This window comes from Bombus affinis, chromosome 8 (assembly GCF_024516045.1).
Source record: "Bombus affinis isolate iyBomAffi1 chromosome 8, iyBomAffi1.2, whole genome shotgun sequence".
NCBI lineage: Eukaryota > Metazoa > Arthropoda > Insecta > Hymenoptera > Apidae > Bombus > Bombus affinis.
The window spans coordinates 4587888-4605030 of NC_066351.1; the positions used below are offsets into that span (position 1 = coordinate 4587888).

General features: G+C 33.2%; 1 protein-coding gene and 1 long non-coding RNA gene across 4 annotated transcripts in view; both read left to right on the forward strand.

Moving 5' to 3' along the window:
- LOC126919809 (rho GTPase-activating protein 7) overlaps window positions 1–17143 on the forward strand; it is a 349492-nt gene that overhangs the window by 141581 nt on the left and 190768 nt on the right. The window lies entirely within an intron of this gene.
- LOC126919820 (uncharacterized) lies at window positions 1564–10069 on the forward strand. The gene is made up of 2 exons (XR_007711775.1): window positions 1564–2318; window positions 2772–10069. It is a non-coding gene; the product is annotated as an uncharacterized LOC126919820 (long non-coding RNA).

A 17143-nucleotide genomic window follows, 5' to 3' on the forward strand; every position in this document is an offset into this window, starting at 1 on the left:
CAAATGTCCAATTTGATTTAAAAATAGAAAATAATAGAAACAGAAAATGAAAACTGTTACCGCTACTCTTAGCGTTCTCAAAATATCGCGCGCGTATCTGCATTTAACTTTATATTCCTTACGTAAAACAAGATTGATGATCGTAAAATTATACCGGTTTAATGTATTTGCTACTTTTTGTATCGCATAATGTATCACGAACCCTTCTTCGTAGGGAAATTTGCTACATTTCGTATGGAAATTTCCTTATTTTAAAGCATCTAGACGCGTATTTTTCTTTCATCCTGGGAAGAAAACGAAACGCGGTAAGAGCAGGATACCTCTTTTCGAAGCGTTTTGAAACGAATTACCGTAATCATCGAGCCAATAAATGTATTAATCACGTTTATCCGGTGCAAAAAGCGGTCGCCAGTAATTCTATACTTGTTTTACGTGAAATTAATTACGAATACGTTTATAAGCCTCAAGGATTATTGTATACAGAGGTTTAAACGAAAAGTGGGTCAAGTCTACTTCAATAAACCTCTGTTAGTACGGTCTCAAATCCTCGTGCAACCAGTGTTCATACGTTAATGAATTCAGTTGCCGCATTCGTAGGCTATTAATCAATTTGTGATTTATACATTTGTCATATAAATTCATTACCTTGTGCGGCAACTAAGGTAATATTCATTTTTTTCAGGAAGTTGTGGCTACTTAGCATTTTCTTGTCGAAAATGAAAATTTATGTTGAATCATTTATCAATATATCGGCAAAGCGATATTATTGCGATGTTTAAAAATTGTGGAAATCATACTTCCTTTGTTCTCTATTGAGAAAATTGCAATAACAAGGGGAAAGTTTTACTTTTTTTATGTCGATGAAAAATTTCATTTTATATGAGAACGAAGCTACTTTAGTCCAATTTTTGAGTTTTCTACCGCTGGAAGGTACTTCATCTCACGATAGGTTATTTTGAGGATGAAACAAGTTTTCTCTATATGGCTTTCCTTTTTTTTATTATTCTTCATGCATTTTAATTGATTTATGATAGAAAGTTTAATCCGGTCTTAGCGGTGTCATTTTTTACCAATATGTTTCATAGTTAAACGATATTTCATTTATAACCGGATGAGAGAATCAAAATTCCTGATATTTTAGCTTCGTACGTTTTAACATTATCAGACCTATCAATCTCTTTTCATTGGAACCTCATTCGATTTTTGATTAGAATCTCTCAACAATTTTTCTCCGTTTATTATTCTCAGTTTTCTCCGTAATATTAAAAAAAATTCCCTTTCATATTTTTACCAAACTCTCAATTTTTACGAACGTTTTACATTATAACCTGGTACGATAGCATTACAAAATTAACAAGTGACAAGTCGAAAATTATAGATTTCCTGACAAATATTTGTAATTTTTGGAAATATTTATAATTTTATAATTCGATATCAAATAAGATAATCCATTAATGATTCATAAATTGATAACTACACTATGTACGTTCATACAAATTCATATTGTCATAAACACAATTAAAAAAATGTAACCTTAATAGACATTAGTTTCATCAACTAAATGTTATAGTATATACTATACCTTAATTATATTTATAATAAATACTATCAATATAAATACTATAAATATATAATATAATATACAAATATATAAAAATATATAATAAATTCTGTAAATACTATTGTAATAAATAATGTACTGTATATTTTACACATTTTTTAGCATATTATATGCATCCTGCATATTTTTACACCCTTAAATTTCACAAATGCATGAAAATCCACAATCTAATAATAACACAAGAATTAGTGAATATGATTGTAACCGAAGTTACGTGATTTATATCATCAGGTAGTGCAGTTAAAACAGTGTTCTTTGTCGGCATGTATCGAGCAGGTGATTTGATCGGTTGGCGAGGAAAAAAAGTGGAAGAGACGCTTGCGCTGCGGCGGTGACGGCGGCGGCGACGGTGGCTTTCGTCCCGTCGGCCAATGGAACACGGTGCCAGTCGTCGCTATCACGGGCACCGCGGCGCTGGCCGCAGTTCACCAAGCGGCGTCCACGCGACTCGCGACGCGCGTCTCTGGTCCTCGAGCTGGTTATGCGGCTTTCGAGAGGGCTTTTCGAGGCTCCCTCGAGGCGAAACCGTCGTTCTCGCGTCGACCTGTGCGCGAATCTCGTTAGACACTCGTACAAAACGGACTACACCGGTTTTCTTATCGTCCGAGGCCCAAGACTTTTGATTTTAGGTATCGATCGCAAACAGTGTTCGATATTCGTTTGACGTGAAACGATCTGGATCAATCGTCAGAAAAGAGTATGCATCGATGTATCGAGTGCCTTTAGATTTCTTTTCACTTTTACCATCAAATATTTTAACACGTATAATTGTACATTTGCATAGTTCTCGGTGAAGCTGCAATTTTAGATTTGATGTATGAGACTGTATACTTGAAACTCGCGTGATTGCGCGCCAGTTTCTTCGCACAGATAACGAGTTCTGTTCTCTTTTTATCGCTGTTTGACACGGGTGTTCTATAGGTGTTATATTAGATACAGTTATTTATAGAAGTCTTCGTATGTTCTATAAAAAAATCATTTTTATCGAAATAAAATGCTACAAAACTTAACTATAATGTTAGAGCTTTCGACGACGTGATAAATAATATAAAAATTGTTTTAATATTGTTTTATTTAAATAAAAGGTATAGAAGTTTTATTAAAACAAAAGTAATGAAGGTTTTTGTGAATAATTCATTTTAGATTTTAGAGAAGCGTTTGATGGCAGATGAAGAAAGATAAGACTTTGGCACGTTATTACACTGTGTTATAAAAGTTTTATTTAAATAGGAATACGACATATTATAAGGTATATGGAGATATTTGTGGCTGATTGATCTTATAAAGATTTGTTTGATAAAGGGTGAAGAAGGATAAGAGATAGCTTGACATTTTGTAGGTAGAAAACATTTTATGTTTGGTCTGTAGTAGTGGATGGTTTAGCGCGCCAATTTCTTACGGGCTTTGCAATCGAAGATATTCAAACGGTATCTATGTTGTTGATGTGTGTGATGAATTTAGTCAGTTGTTTATTTATTTTTCTCAATCGTGTTTGTTAAATGATTTCGTTAATGATTTCTTTTTGTAAATTTTCTAATAGGGATTACTAATATTCTCTTTATTTTCTTCATTCTTTGTGAATAAATTTTGTAAATATTGATCTACTAGTAATTACTGAAATTTAAAATGAGTCAAGTTCTTCATTGTAAAACTTTATACTACTTTCTTTTTTTTCTGCAAAACTTTCCACTTTTCGAAACTGCGTATCGTGCCTTATCGATGTTCCAGATTTTCTACGATATACAGAAAAATTAATATTCAAAATTATCTGGAGGGTTTTAGCAATGTCTGGCTTTATTTGAGCGTGGCCACGTTTGAAATATTGAATCAGCTGTTTATGAAAAAAATAATTCCATCTTTATAATATCTTTTCGCGATCTCGTCGAATATCCTTGTCTTTTTATGGATATTTTGAATTGATTTCATTCGATAGGGTTTCGGTAGAAAATATTTCCAATTCTGATTTTTAATCAGAACAATACTCGTACTAATATCTTCAATGAAAAAATGATACTTTCACTAATAAATCTTGTTTTTTACATCGTTAAAAAGGCCGCTGGAACATCCTATCTATTGATCACACTACGCTATATTTATAAATTGATTGCGTAATAATCCGATTAATCGATTGATTAATTAAGAAACCTTTTTTTATCCCTTTTTTAAATTTAGTTGCTTCTTATTCTTACTTAAAATAATTAACATCATAACTCTTTCTGTCAAAATTCTTCACTTTCGTCAAAGTTGCGATTCAACGTTGAAACAATAAGAAAATATATTCTTTTTGAGATTATTTGAAATTGCAGTACAGTGTAACAGTAACATTTTCAGAAATGTAAATTCACGTTAACGGATTTGACTTTTTCTTTCGTATTTCTACGATGCAATAAGTTGCAACAAAGTAAGCATTAATTATGTCAGATTTCAAAGTTTCCTTCGTCATGTTCGTATTATCTATGCAAATAAAGATGGCGAGTCGTCGTAACTGACGACTTTTACGGAAACATTTATTTCCAAGCATTCATGAAATTCACAATTACCGTGTAAGGTGCTTTTACGACTCACAACGACGAGGAAAGCTTCCTTTTAAGATGTATTGAACGTGCAATGTTAAAAATTTAACTGGATATAATGTGATTTTTACAATTGAGTCTGAAACGTTCGCCACAAAACACTTCTGTCAGATGAAAGCAACTTTCAATCTATCAACAGGAACAACATTGATAATATCTCCGTTTTCATCAGAAATTAGTCAGACTCTTATCAAAGCGCAACGTATTGCGGGATTGACGTCAGGTCATGTAAATCATCGACACTATCAATCGTAATCTGTCATATTTGTCTCTTAATCAAATTTCAAACACTTGGACACACAGCTTTGCTTGATTTTTCCGTGTGCATTTTATTATCTGTTCTACTTATAGGTAGAAAGTACGATCTGCGAAATTCATTCCAAATTTCATAATATTCAAAATGTTCTTCCAGGTACAAAATGAAATATAACGGAACATTTTCGAAAATTTGTAAGATATCAAACGCAATTTTTGGATAGAATTGATCAATGATATAGGAACTTCGAAATAAAAGAAGAATTTTCTTCTTCGACATTTATCAAATTCGTTATAAGTTTCCAAATAATAAAAATCTATGGATGTTATAATGTAAAAGGAGAATACTTTTTTGCAAATTTTGTTCGATATATTCAAATTCGTTTTCGAAAATATTCATAAAACAAAAGAAATCGCATTTGATAGGAAGGATTGTCCGATTTTTCGATGGGATCTACGTCGATGTATATGACTTTCACGGCGTTCGAAAGGAGAGTGGTGGACGAAGTTAAATATATATCCGCGAAGAGGACTGCTCGCAGGATCATAAAATATTTACCGCAGCGTGACACGAAGTCAAAGGGGCAGACTTTATTGACAGACGAAACGACGAAGCTTACAAAATTTATCCGCCGTTAATTCTCGCTCCATTTGCGTTTCATCCCAATTATTCATCGGCCGTCTCGCCTGTCTCTCATTCGCTTCCTGTTAAGCGGTCCCGACTTTTATTAAGTTTTCTCAACCGGTTCGTCATCCAGTTTCGCGTGTACGTTTCATGAAGTTAAGTGCTTCTTAAAAATTTGATTTTCATCGAGTGTTGATTCGAGTCGCCATGAATATTTCAGCAGTTAGTCTCAGTTTTAGATATGTACAATTAAAGAATCTTGAAATCGATTTTTCTATTTCGTAGGAGATGGGGTGGGAGCCCTTAACGCGCATAATCTTCGTAAAAAGTGACGAAGCAAAATTACTAACTGGTAACATTAGTGCATATTTATTAAATAATAATTCAATTAAAATCAATCAAATATTATGTATAAATATATACTGCAAAATATAGTATATGTATAGGTGATTATAACTGTAGTCATATAGTAAAAAGAATTGTTGTATATTATATTAGTATTTGTATATTTAAAATTCATTTTCTGTATCAATAATAGCCATCGTGTTTTTAATATATTTATAATAGAAATAAAATATTGTATCCTGTCATTTTGACAGATTTGGTAGTTCCATTCTAGTGCTAAAAAAAATAATTATACTCCTACATCAATTTAAACATTGACCCGAATATTTTTTTAAATGAGTTAATTTCGATATTAGAAGAGAGTAGCATATCAAATTTGCGATTGATATTACACGAAAATATTAAATTTTAGGGATTACAATTCCAGATTTAATCGCAGAATTTCATTCTTGCACTGGTATAATTTAATTTCAATGTATGGCTGTCCGCCTTTACTATGGATGTAGGTGGGAAATTCAATTTCGAAGAGTCGTTAGTTCGCCCGATAGAGACGCGCTTCAAACAAACGTCTTTGGTAAAGTTCAAAGGTTTTCCATGAAACGAGACGGTGACAGCGATTACCTATAGATATTCAGCGTCGAACACGCTTGAATAAATATCAGACGCGAAGGTGTTGGACCTTGTGCTCTCCGATATCAGCTATAAATGCATATTTGGAACAAGGAATGCGCTTTCAGCTCGAATTATGAATCCAATAGTAGGTCTCCTCAGATATGTTATTCTGATGAAACAGAAGTGCTATTTTCTTCTTCGATTAAATAATCTCTACCTTGAAAATTGCTTTCTCGTTGTATGATACTCTGCTTCGAATAATCTACTTGCTAAATCGAGGATAAGTCAGACATATCGAATGAAAAAAACATTGTTTAGTTTTAAATCTGTATTATCGAATCTGAGTCGTAGAATAGTACATATTTTCTAAATTAATAGAATCATCTAGGCTTCCGACTCATATTGTATTTTAGTATTTCATACAATCTTCGTTTCATATCACCTTTGGAAAATTAAGAAAATACACTGTCGCTCATAAATATCGGAACAAGTAATCAATCTCTAGTAACAATGCATGAATTTTACTAAAATATATGAGTTAATAACAATGCATGAATTTTACTAAAATATATGAGTTAATAATTAGCCAGTGGTTAAATGTTGTGATACTTAGTATATATATAAGCTGTCATTATTTATTGAAAAGCTAATTGATCGTCTACTGGTTTTATACGATTACTGGTTAAATATAGTGCACATAATATCTCTTTCAACAATCAGTTAATCACGTTGATCAATTACAAATAGTTTTATCACTTACGTAACTTAATTTTTCTTTCCGAATAACATCCATGGATATTTACATATTAATTTTAAGTGTCAGAATGATACAATCTGGCAAGCTCTTAAAGAAAATTCAATTGACATTTTAAAATTTAGATATCTTCATTCAGCCTGACTATCCAGAATTCCTCGATTCGATCTACAATCATCTATTGTGTAATTACCAAATAAGACGCAATCGATTAAACACATTTGAAAGCAGAGCTCGTGGCAAAGCAATGGCAGACAGCGAGCGATCTGTCACTAATTGCGTGGTCGATCAAGTTTTCAGTTTGGAATCCGCTGTGTGTGTCAATTGCTAAATGACGTTTCGTAACAATACCGAATTAAGATCGATCTCTATCTTAACAGTAGATAACAGCGTTATTGTTCAGCCAGGAAGTGTTTTATCTTGCCATTAACCGCGTTTAAGTGTATGCTTTGATCATTCTGTTTAGCATGGCGAAAAAAGGCATTGGAATCGATGTTTCTTGACATTGTCTGCATTGTGAACTCGATTTCCATTCGTGATGGGAAGGAAATTCTTCGTTGAGAAAAACCTAAATGCGCTTTGACGCGTCGAAAGTAAAATAGTTGGAAACTGAAAACGGTTATCGATGTCCTCTGATGACAATGATGATGTTTTACGACAGCCAATTCCGAAGGAAGTCGTTATTTTCAGTTACTGATTTTAAGAACTGTCATGGAAGGATGATTTAGTGTTAGTGTCCTAATTCCTTTGTAAGCAGAAGCAACTTTTAGTGTTCCGGAGATCGTATGAATGACACGTTTTTACTCTTTTGGAAAGGTAAAACTGTGCTTTCATAATATCTGGGCATTCTATTGATTTGCTAGTCAAGTGACGACAAATATTGATCGCCGTCATCGATCATTAATTATAAATATTGATTCTCAATTATTAATTGTTATCTTTTGATCGAAGTTTAATTATAGTTGTGATTAATGTGTACAAAGGTGTATTATATTGGGTTGGCAACTAAGTGATTGCGGATTGTGTCATTAGGTGGTATTGACAAAATCCGCAATCACTTAGTTGCCAATCCAATATTAAGCGAACATTGTTGGCGACTAAAGTTGATTAAATTTACATTTCAAATTAGACTCATTGTCAAGTATTACTTTCATAAAAAAGATGCTTCTATTCTAATCATTATATATAATTGTAATTTATAATCAAATTTTTCATTTATATACAAATATTTCGTAACCGTTAATTGTTAATTACAATAAATATTGCCCAACACTGAAGTATGGTCTGATATATTTTCTTTTCTTTATAAATTAGTTGATCTTAGTTATCATTTTCTGTTTACAAAATTTTTTGATGTTTATTTTCAATGCTACTCTAAAATGATTACTCGATCTCATAGATTTTCTAACTAAATGCAGAAAATATGTTAGACAAAACAATTTATTTATTCAAGACTTAGTGTATTTATAACTCAAGTTTTATTAATGCGTTTTATATTGCCCTAGATTTATAAAACGAACTGTTTAATGCTCCAAACGCTTCCTCTAAATACGAATGAATCAGCATCTGCTAAACTTACGTCGAAGGGGTTCAGTCCCTTCGAAACGATTACACTTTCGAGAAATTTATATTTTCGGCTCGATGGAGGGCTATTTTTACCCGCGTTTGATCGTTCCACCAGTTTAAGTTCATTCCTGACGTTTCGACGTTCTTCATTCCATACTCGTTAAAATCTCGGAAGGGTTCACTATGCAGCCTAAAAAGACTGAAATTTCTCAAGATTTTTTTATGTTTTTCATGAATTATTATCGGCCAAATTTGCTTTCACATTAAACTTATTCATTTTATTTTTTCTATACTGAAATTTATGAATAATTAGATTGCCGATCTAAGCATTTATTTCATCTACTAAGTATTATAGTAGATATTTTATTTGATATATTTTATATATTTTTGTATATTATGTGCACACTATATGTTTTTGCATCTTTAAATCTCTCAAACGTATACATTTCCATATGCGTTATTAGCATATTAATATATTGATACAGCTTTCTTAATTAATAGTTGCTTACACAGATTACAGAAAATAATTCACTATATTTTCCAACAATTAAACCCCTGATATGTCGAAAGTTTCCAATTCCTCGACGTTTCCGTCAAAATAACCAATCAATTTCCACAAATTATCAATATAACCGAACCTAATATATTAACTGCTTAATGCTAATAACCAGCCAGAGAAAGCAAATTTGCCAACATAGAGTGCAACGACCTCCGACGATCAATCACATGGTTGACAACTAACTTCTTTCTGTTTCTTTCAAAAAGGAACTCGAATTGTCACACGAGGACGATCGAGTTGCTATTTGTCAGCGGGTTCTGGTTGAACGCGCTGAACCCTTGTCCGACTGACGATTTCACAAGCGTGACCGATTAGACAACCAGTTTTACTGGCTTATAAACAATCCGCATGAACGATAGCGCTAATCGAATGTATGAGACACCTGTTCCGATTGGTCAGTAAATAACGACAAAAAGAAAGTATTTGGTATTCGCGCGACGCGATCCTCTCGACCACTGACGACACGGTGAATATTAATAAAACTCTGTCGCAATTAATTTCTTTAAGTAGTGTTAGCAAAGTTAATAGATTTCCAATAAATCAGTGAGGATTAAGTACTGAAATACTTCGTATGAATGAAGAATATAGGAAGGTAACATTATCGAAAAACATAAATTAAATAATTTATATATAGTTTGTCCGAAGAAAGAAAAATGTGCAAAGGCAACAGATTATTGAAAAATAAAATAAAATATATTATTGACTGAACCAATATTATAAATAGAATTTTGCATTGGTACAACATTGCATTGGTTTTTGTTTTTTAAATTTGTTTGTTTAGTATCGCGTCAGCTTATTAACCAAACATTGCGTTGATCCTTAATAACTTATAATCATTCATCTCTATAGCACGAGAAGATGATAGAAAATAGATTACTAGGTCCTTGTACTGATAAAATGGAAATTTCGGTGCAAGTCGAAAGGTGGAACTGGAACAAAGTTATTTCGTAACATAGCTCTAGAGTCGATAGAAGGCCACGAGTGGAAATACACGATCTTTCTAGGACGATTTTTATCTTCCAAGGTTGTTATCGAGAAAACACGATACCAGTAACTACACACGTTTGTGCATACTACGTATCATTCGAAAGTGTAGGATAAAAGGAAACGATACAAACATGGATAAACTAATCTGTATATATAAGTTGTAATGTTCCTGTATCCATGGACAAAAATTTCGTGCGTATCTTTTTTGTCACGATTCGCTCTTCTACGAAGAAAGAAGGCTTTAGAAAAGACGTTCTACTCGGATTTTTCGAGAACATTAATTTTGGAGAAACGTTGTGTATAAAATGGAAGATTAACTGGCTCTTATATTGTTGGTGGTGTCGATAGTCGGTTCTTTTGAAGTGTTTTAACACAGAAGTCAAATTACATCAGTATACTATTTTGGATATTACACATATTTTTGTATATTACATACATTTGCATTTGCACACCTTCGAATATCCCATAAATGTATAAAAATCTGCAGTCTAATTATTGAGCTTCCTCCAAATTTTGGAGCTAAATTAACAGGCTATTAAAACAATGGAACCAAGAACAGGACGTATTCTCATTCCCACCCTGCACGAAATTTCGGTAAAATCGTTGCGTAACGACTCACGTGGCACCCTTGTCGGTCTAATTCGCTGGCAAGGTGACAATTAGCGGACCATTGATTCGACAAGCGTAAGCAATTAAGGGAGCAGATTTTTCGGCGAAGTGGAATATCCCCGGAAATGTCAAACGCCGGTGAACAAGCTCTAATAGCTTCCTCCGGGCTGTTGCGTACCGTGATAATGCGACAAAGACTTGTTCAGCGGTAGCTCGAGAAAGTGACGGTAATTTGCATAAACTGTACTGGTCGTTTTAATTTCGTTGGCTGCGATCGTTTCACTGTCTCACCGTCGCCACTGCGCCGCGATGAAAATTAAACCACGCGAAAACCTAACGCCGCCTTCGAATCAATCTGGCCTCACTTTCAATGAATTATTCAGAACCGTTTCAGTGGCGATAATATTACTGATCGTCATTAAGCGGACTCGAATCCGACTCGGACTTTATTGATGCAATTAATCTTACGATACTCGTTCGACTTCTAGAAATAGCCATGTTCCTGCATTTATAATTTTTTTCAAAACTTTTCCGTTCTGTTATTTATATAGAATTAAAATTCATGAATTTTTTATGTATAGCGTAGAAATAGGAGAATCAAACTATAATTTGCAAAAGATTAGAACTTGCAAATTTCTTTACCCATAATTTCGTAATTCACAATTAATTACCTTAAAAGGATTTTAAACTTCTTCTCTGGATTTTCACCTTATAGGACTCTTGCAAACTATCTCACTTCCTCATACTATCTTGTAGTTTAATCATTAAGTAAAACCATACTTGGTTGAAAGCTTGATCGGAAGTCAACGACGCATTATAATACCAAATTCGTTATCCAAATTAGGTTTATTAGCTCGCAAGCTGGTTGTTCACGGAGCACTATTGTGTTGACTTCCGGTTAACAAGGGTTGGCTTCAGGTTTTTAGACAGTCTCTGGTATTCAACTAAAATTAAAATTGAAAACGAGGAAACGCTAGAAGGGCGCGACTTTCCCTTTTAATTTTCACATACGATACGATCATGGTAATTACGATTCAATGTGAAAGATTAAACCGATCGTTCCGTATTTTTGTACACACTTCAAAGAAACTCCAAAACAAATTCAAAGATCACAGTAATGAGGAAGATCACAAGAATGATATAACTAGACGAATTTTATGTTTTCGAATGACAAATGTGACTGTCCAAGTAGATCTTCTTTGGATCCATTTATGTATATAATATATTAAATAAATTGATAATAATATATATATCAATTCGAAAGGAAAATACCATTCAAAGAGAAGGCTGTATAAGTTGCTCGGTGGTCGAGTCGAAAGTTCGATGGCGTGATTAACCAATGTCCTCGAGAGATATCGTGGCAGGACCTGTTGAAGTCAGGGGTCGCTGCTTCAAGTGCTACAAATCGCTCGTTAGTCACCATGATTACCGCTTTCCTTCGGTAAAATACATCGCGTCTTTGGCGATAAATCTTTCTCGCGTTTGTCGTCGTCGAGAGCTGTCGAGCAAAGCCGAATGGCAATACTCCTTTGTCCATTTACATCCGGGCGAATTTGCTTCAACTCGACTGTTGCGCCGTTTGCAAAACGAATCTTTCTCTTGTTACAATTTCATTGTTTTTTAAATGATAAGAGACTTAAACGTATTGTAGAGATATTTTTTATGTTTTTCGATAGTTTATATGTCAGATAGGCGAAGCGAGAAAAGTTTACTTTGAGAATAAATTGCTTGATTTTTCTTATTCTTTGTTTCAAGTTCAAAAATTGTTAAATGTCGATTTTTAGATAATGTTAATTCATTATTTATATAAATTGATTGCTTATAGTCGTCATAGTTACTATAGCAGATTCTAGGTCACTATAGTTGGTTCATTTTGTGTGAGCTATTTTAATTCTTAAAATTATGATTTAATTCTGCTCTTAAATAAGGTTAAAACACATATTATCGTAAAAATTACCTGTCATAACCAATAAACATGGAGACTTCAGACTTTGTATTTGCTGTTCTCTTAATTTTGCTTGTTCAATTATATTTGCCAAATGAAATTATATTTTTTCGAGCAAAATGTGTATAAATTAATTATATATATATTTTAGATATATGTTACTGAAAATTCTGACAAATGTAAACAGACAGCATACAACTTTCATGCAATTTTACGTCTGAATTACAAACAGCCTGGAAAGTGTCTGTCATGAATCATCGTCTCGAATTTCAGTAGCGTTTTCTGCTGGCAAGTCAATATTTGATGGCAAGCAATACGCGGTGATATTCGTCTCCTCGAACCGCAAATCCCCGACGTCGAAAAGCGAATTCCATGGTTGGCCCGTTTTTCGGTATTCTAGTGCTCGTCGACATCATATTCCCACGTCTGCAAACAAACGTCTAGTCGTCTGGCGTGTATATCCCTCTCGATAAATCTGTTCGACAGTCAGAGACCATACGATTAATCAGCAAATAAAACGTTCAATTTCTTCTTGTGATATTTTTTATTTTCTGTAAAAGATAGAAAAAGTATTGATTAAACAAAAAAAATATACACATTTTGAAATACGTAGGAATAACATTTCTGCTATTTAATCAACTATAAATTTTATTTGTATAACAGCAGAGAAAATCAAATTAGTTCAAACCACCAGGATATAAGTATTCATTTATTAACCGGAAATATATTTTTCGCGAATTCCCATCTACATTCGCTGCATACTCTTCTGTGTACGATCGATAAATTAACAAAAATTCCCAACATTTTTAATTTCTAAAATTACTCAAACTACTTAAAATTCTTTTAAAGTTATTATAAATTTGTGGGAATTTAATAGTTTTGTGAATTTTGATTTCAACTCTTCTTATTGAACTCAATCTTCACATATTCTACGAACAAAAGAAATGTAATTTTTAGCAAGAAAAATGTAACTAAGGAAAAAAAAATTTAAATGGAGTGCGTAAGATGTTTGACTCGATGTGTGATAGGCATCGACGGAAATAATGCAAGGTGATTCGCAATCTTTCGCGTCGTTTGTGAACGCAGACACGTCCCGACAAAGTAGCCTGGTCCATTTTCGCAAATTCTGTCGAAATTCTCTTCATCTAAGAGCAGAAGATCGTGCGAAAATATTACAAGACATTATTATTATTAGAAAATATTGCAAGACAAGAACAGGCAAACGTGGTAAAAGTTACAACCAGTAGTAATCTGTATCCGCGAAAGAAAGGAGATTTATTGAGAAAAACTAATGGACGATGTTCAAAAGTCTGAAGGGAATGAGAAAACTTAAAAATCTCTGGAGGTGAAATCAATTCTATAATATTAACAACGATCTTCTGAATATAAACAACTTTAGCGAAACGAGAAAACGAAAAGTTGTGGAAGTATAAATTTGCTGCGAAACGCAAATGAAAGATTTTTAATCATTTGTTTTATGAAGCAGTTCAAGAATCCTCATTAATGAGATACGATTTTTAATAGTCTAACGGAAGAAATTGGTGGAGTTATTTTCAAAGAAAGCTTTACGAGTCACGATAACGCTTAATTTACCGTTTATGTTAATTGAATGTCCGTTATCGTTGAAAATAATTTGAATAAAGAGAAAGAGGATGTAAATTCGACGAAATTAAGAGAATTTGAAAATCTGATGTGAGAGGTCAGAGAGAATTCAATAGCTAGAACCGATAATGTAGAATTACATTAAAAATTGCAACAAGTGGTTCATTCTTCAAGCAGATGGGAAATCTCATGAGTTTTTCAAACAAAGTCCTTCCGGAAGAAAAATGGTGCAAGCACGCCTTGGAAGATAATACATTCTCCTCTTATTCGTTATCTTTCTCTAGTCAAAGTAAGAGATTTGAAAATCCAATTCGTTTCTTTATAATAAATCTTCGTGATCCATATATCACGTGAAGCTTCCATAGAACTATTCTAAAAAATAAAGAAGATTAATCTAAAGAATCAGAAAGTTACAAGAATTATGAAACGAAAAATTTCTTAGCCAACATGATTTACGTTCATCTATATACAATCTATCAATCAGAAATTAATTATATACAAAAAAGTTGGTTTCTTCGAATTCTTTTATCGTGAAGCTAAAAATTCCTCGACATAATTCCTGTTTCTTCGAGTGGAAAAGATTGAGAAGTAAAAAACGGCAAAACTGGAGGGGAAAAAGCGAGCGGAGAAAAAACTTCACAAGATTTACCGGAAGATGTCGACCGAGGATGGTCGACCTTCCACTCCTGCAGGTTCTGGTGTGATCGACGAAACTGGACACGGAGGCAACAGAAGAATGTCGCACTTCAAGGAATATAAATTCTTCCGCAGCTTCAGTGCGAAGGTGGAGAACTGGCCGATGCGAAAAGCGGAAGCTCTATGGCGTCGTATGCGTGAAAGGAAGATTGCAGGTGAGAGATTAATGTTCATGTGTTTAGCGCGTATTATTTTTGACAAACTGTTCTATGAATTAATCAAGTAACTTCATATAAAATATTCTTTTATAAAGGTTAGAATCGGTGTTTTTTTTTTTAGAAAAATCATCTATTAGGTTTTATTATCTTAGAGATTTTAAAATTAAGACTAACTTTATAATCTTTATAATTTGTGTCGATTGTATAAAACGATTAATAACTTGAAATAAATATTCTTTTGAAAGAGTCACGATTGATATTATGTTACAAAGAAACTATCCATCAGGTTCTTCTATTGGGTTGTCATTATACGAATTTTGTCATTACCACCTAATGACAAAATCCACAATCACTTAGTTGCCAACCCAATATCTTAGAATCTTCAAGAAGGAAATATAAGGAAAATATTCTATTTGTAATTCATAAATCAACTTCTATTTCTTGTATACGTTTAATAAAATTTCTCTTTTCATTGCTATAGTATGTTACTATAAAATTACTAATACCTAAATTACATTGATATGATTGACGAAGTTATAACAGAATTGTAATAATACACTGCATTAGGTTCTAAAATAACGTGAATCTGCAAGTCAAAGTATATACAAATCTAATCATCGCCATTGTAACCTACTTAAACCTCGATCTCTAATACAGTCTACATAATCCGTTAACGCGCGACATCAAATAACTGTTTACCAGACAAATTAGACATTCATTTATCAACGGACGCATCCGTCGAAGCTCGAGCGAGCACACAATGGCGAAAGCGCCAGAATCAAATCGTCCTGAAATTACTTTTTAATACGACCTTTCCCCAGCCTTAATCCTCCTTTCGCCCAGGCTTAATGGCATTTTAATCGTAGTATAGTCAAGTAATTGTTCAAATCGCTTCGAATCGACACGCACGTGCAAATTGATCGCGGAAGTCGGTTATTCTCTTCGAACAAGTTCCTCTTCGCGCAATAATTTATTCATTAATAACATTGATAAATCAAAATAATAACAGCAAAAATAAAGACAATATTAACAGTAACAATTTAAAATTACAATTTATAGGTTATAAACTTCAAATTTATGATATAATTTTTCAGCCAGTAAAGTAACGCAATAATTTGGTATTTGTAACATTTATTCGTAAAATTCTTCATTTGCTTCATGATCAAACTTGCTATTATTATGCAAGGGTACTTTTTAATACTGCTAAGTTTTAGCTTGTAACTTTCAAAATTTTATTCATAATATTAATTCAATCGTGCAAAAGGATCCGGGTGTCCTAATATTAGTAAACAGGAGCGTATATCGATGGAAAAGTAAATTTACATGGTTCATCGCTTTTCTGCGCCTCATAATTATTATCCTGAATAATTGCCGGAGTTAATTATCGCGCTCGACGAAGCGTTGGTATATTTCGGCACGATCCTGTGGGCGCTTGCATGATACAGAGGATGATACAATGACGCGAACTGAGGGTGAAATGTCACACGCCTCCACCGTGTCTCTACATCCCGGTGTCATTTCATCGTCGTATCATGCAAATTTGCCGCAGTTCCACGCTTCTGGCTCCTTGTTAGTCGATTAGAAATTCGAATTACATTGATGATGCGAAGCAATTAGTGAATCGTGTGCTCAGATGGTTCTTAGGTGCTTGATTTAATGTCAGACTTGATCTGAAACTTGATCAACTTGCTCCAATTATTAGATAAACGTTGTATCAGATAATGGAAATTGGTTTATCGATGTTCGATCTATAAATAACTGAGAGTATTGAAATGGATATGGAAAAAAACGTATAGAAAAATAAAAGAATTAAAGAACTCGCTCAACATACCAAAAGATAATAGAGTGAATAATTTTAAACTCAAACACATTTTCTGCATTATTTCTTTAATACTTCTAAGAAACCATTGATCATGTCTGGATATGTGAAGTGAAATTGATTTTGTAAAGGGTAAATTGGACGCTATACAATATCAGATGATACATGGCGAATTATTACCTTTCATAATCAAAACAGAAGACAAAAAGACAAAGTTTCAACAAGACAATGCTCCTATTCATACAGCCACCACTACGAAAAGATAGTTTCAAGATTTCGGAATCATTACCACAGCTATTGAGTTCTAATCTGAACCTGATGGAGAATGTGTGGAAAACGTGCAAAAATTTTAGCAAGAAAAGTTTACTATCAGAAGAAGTCACCTATAGAAAATATCGTTAAATTTGAAGAAAGAAT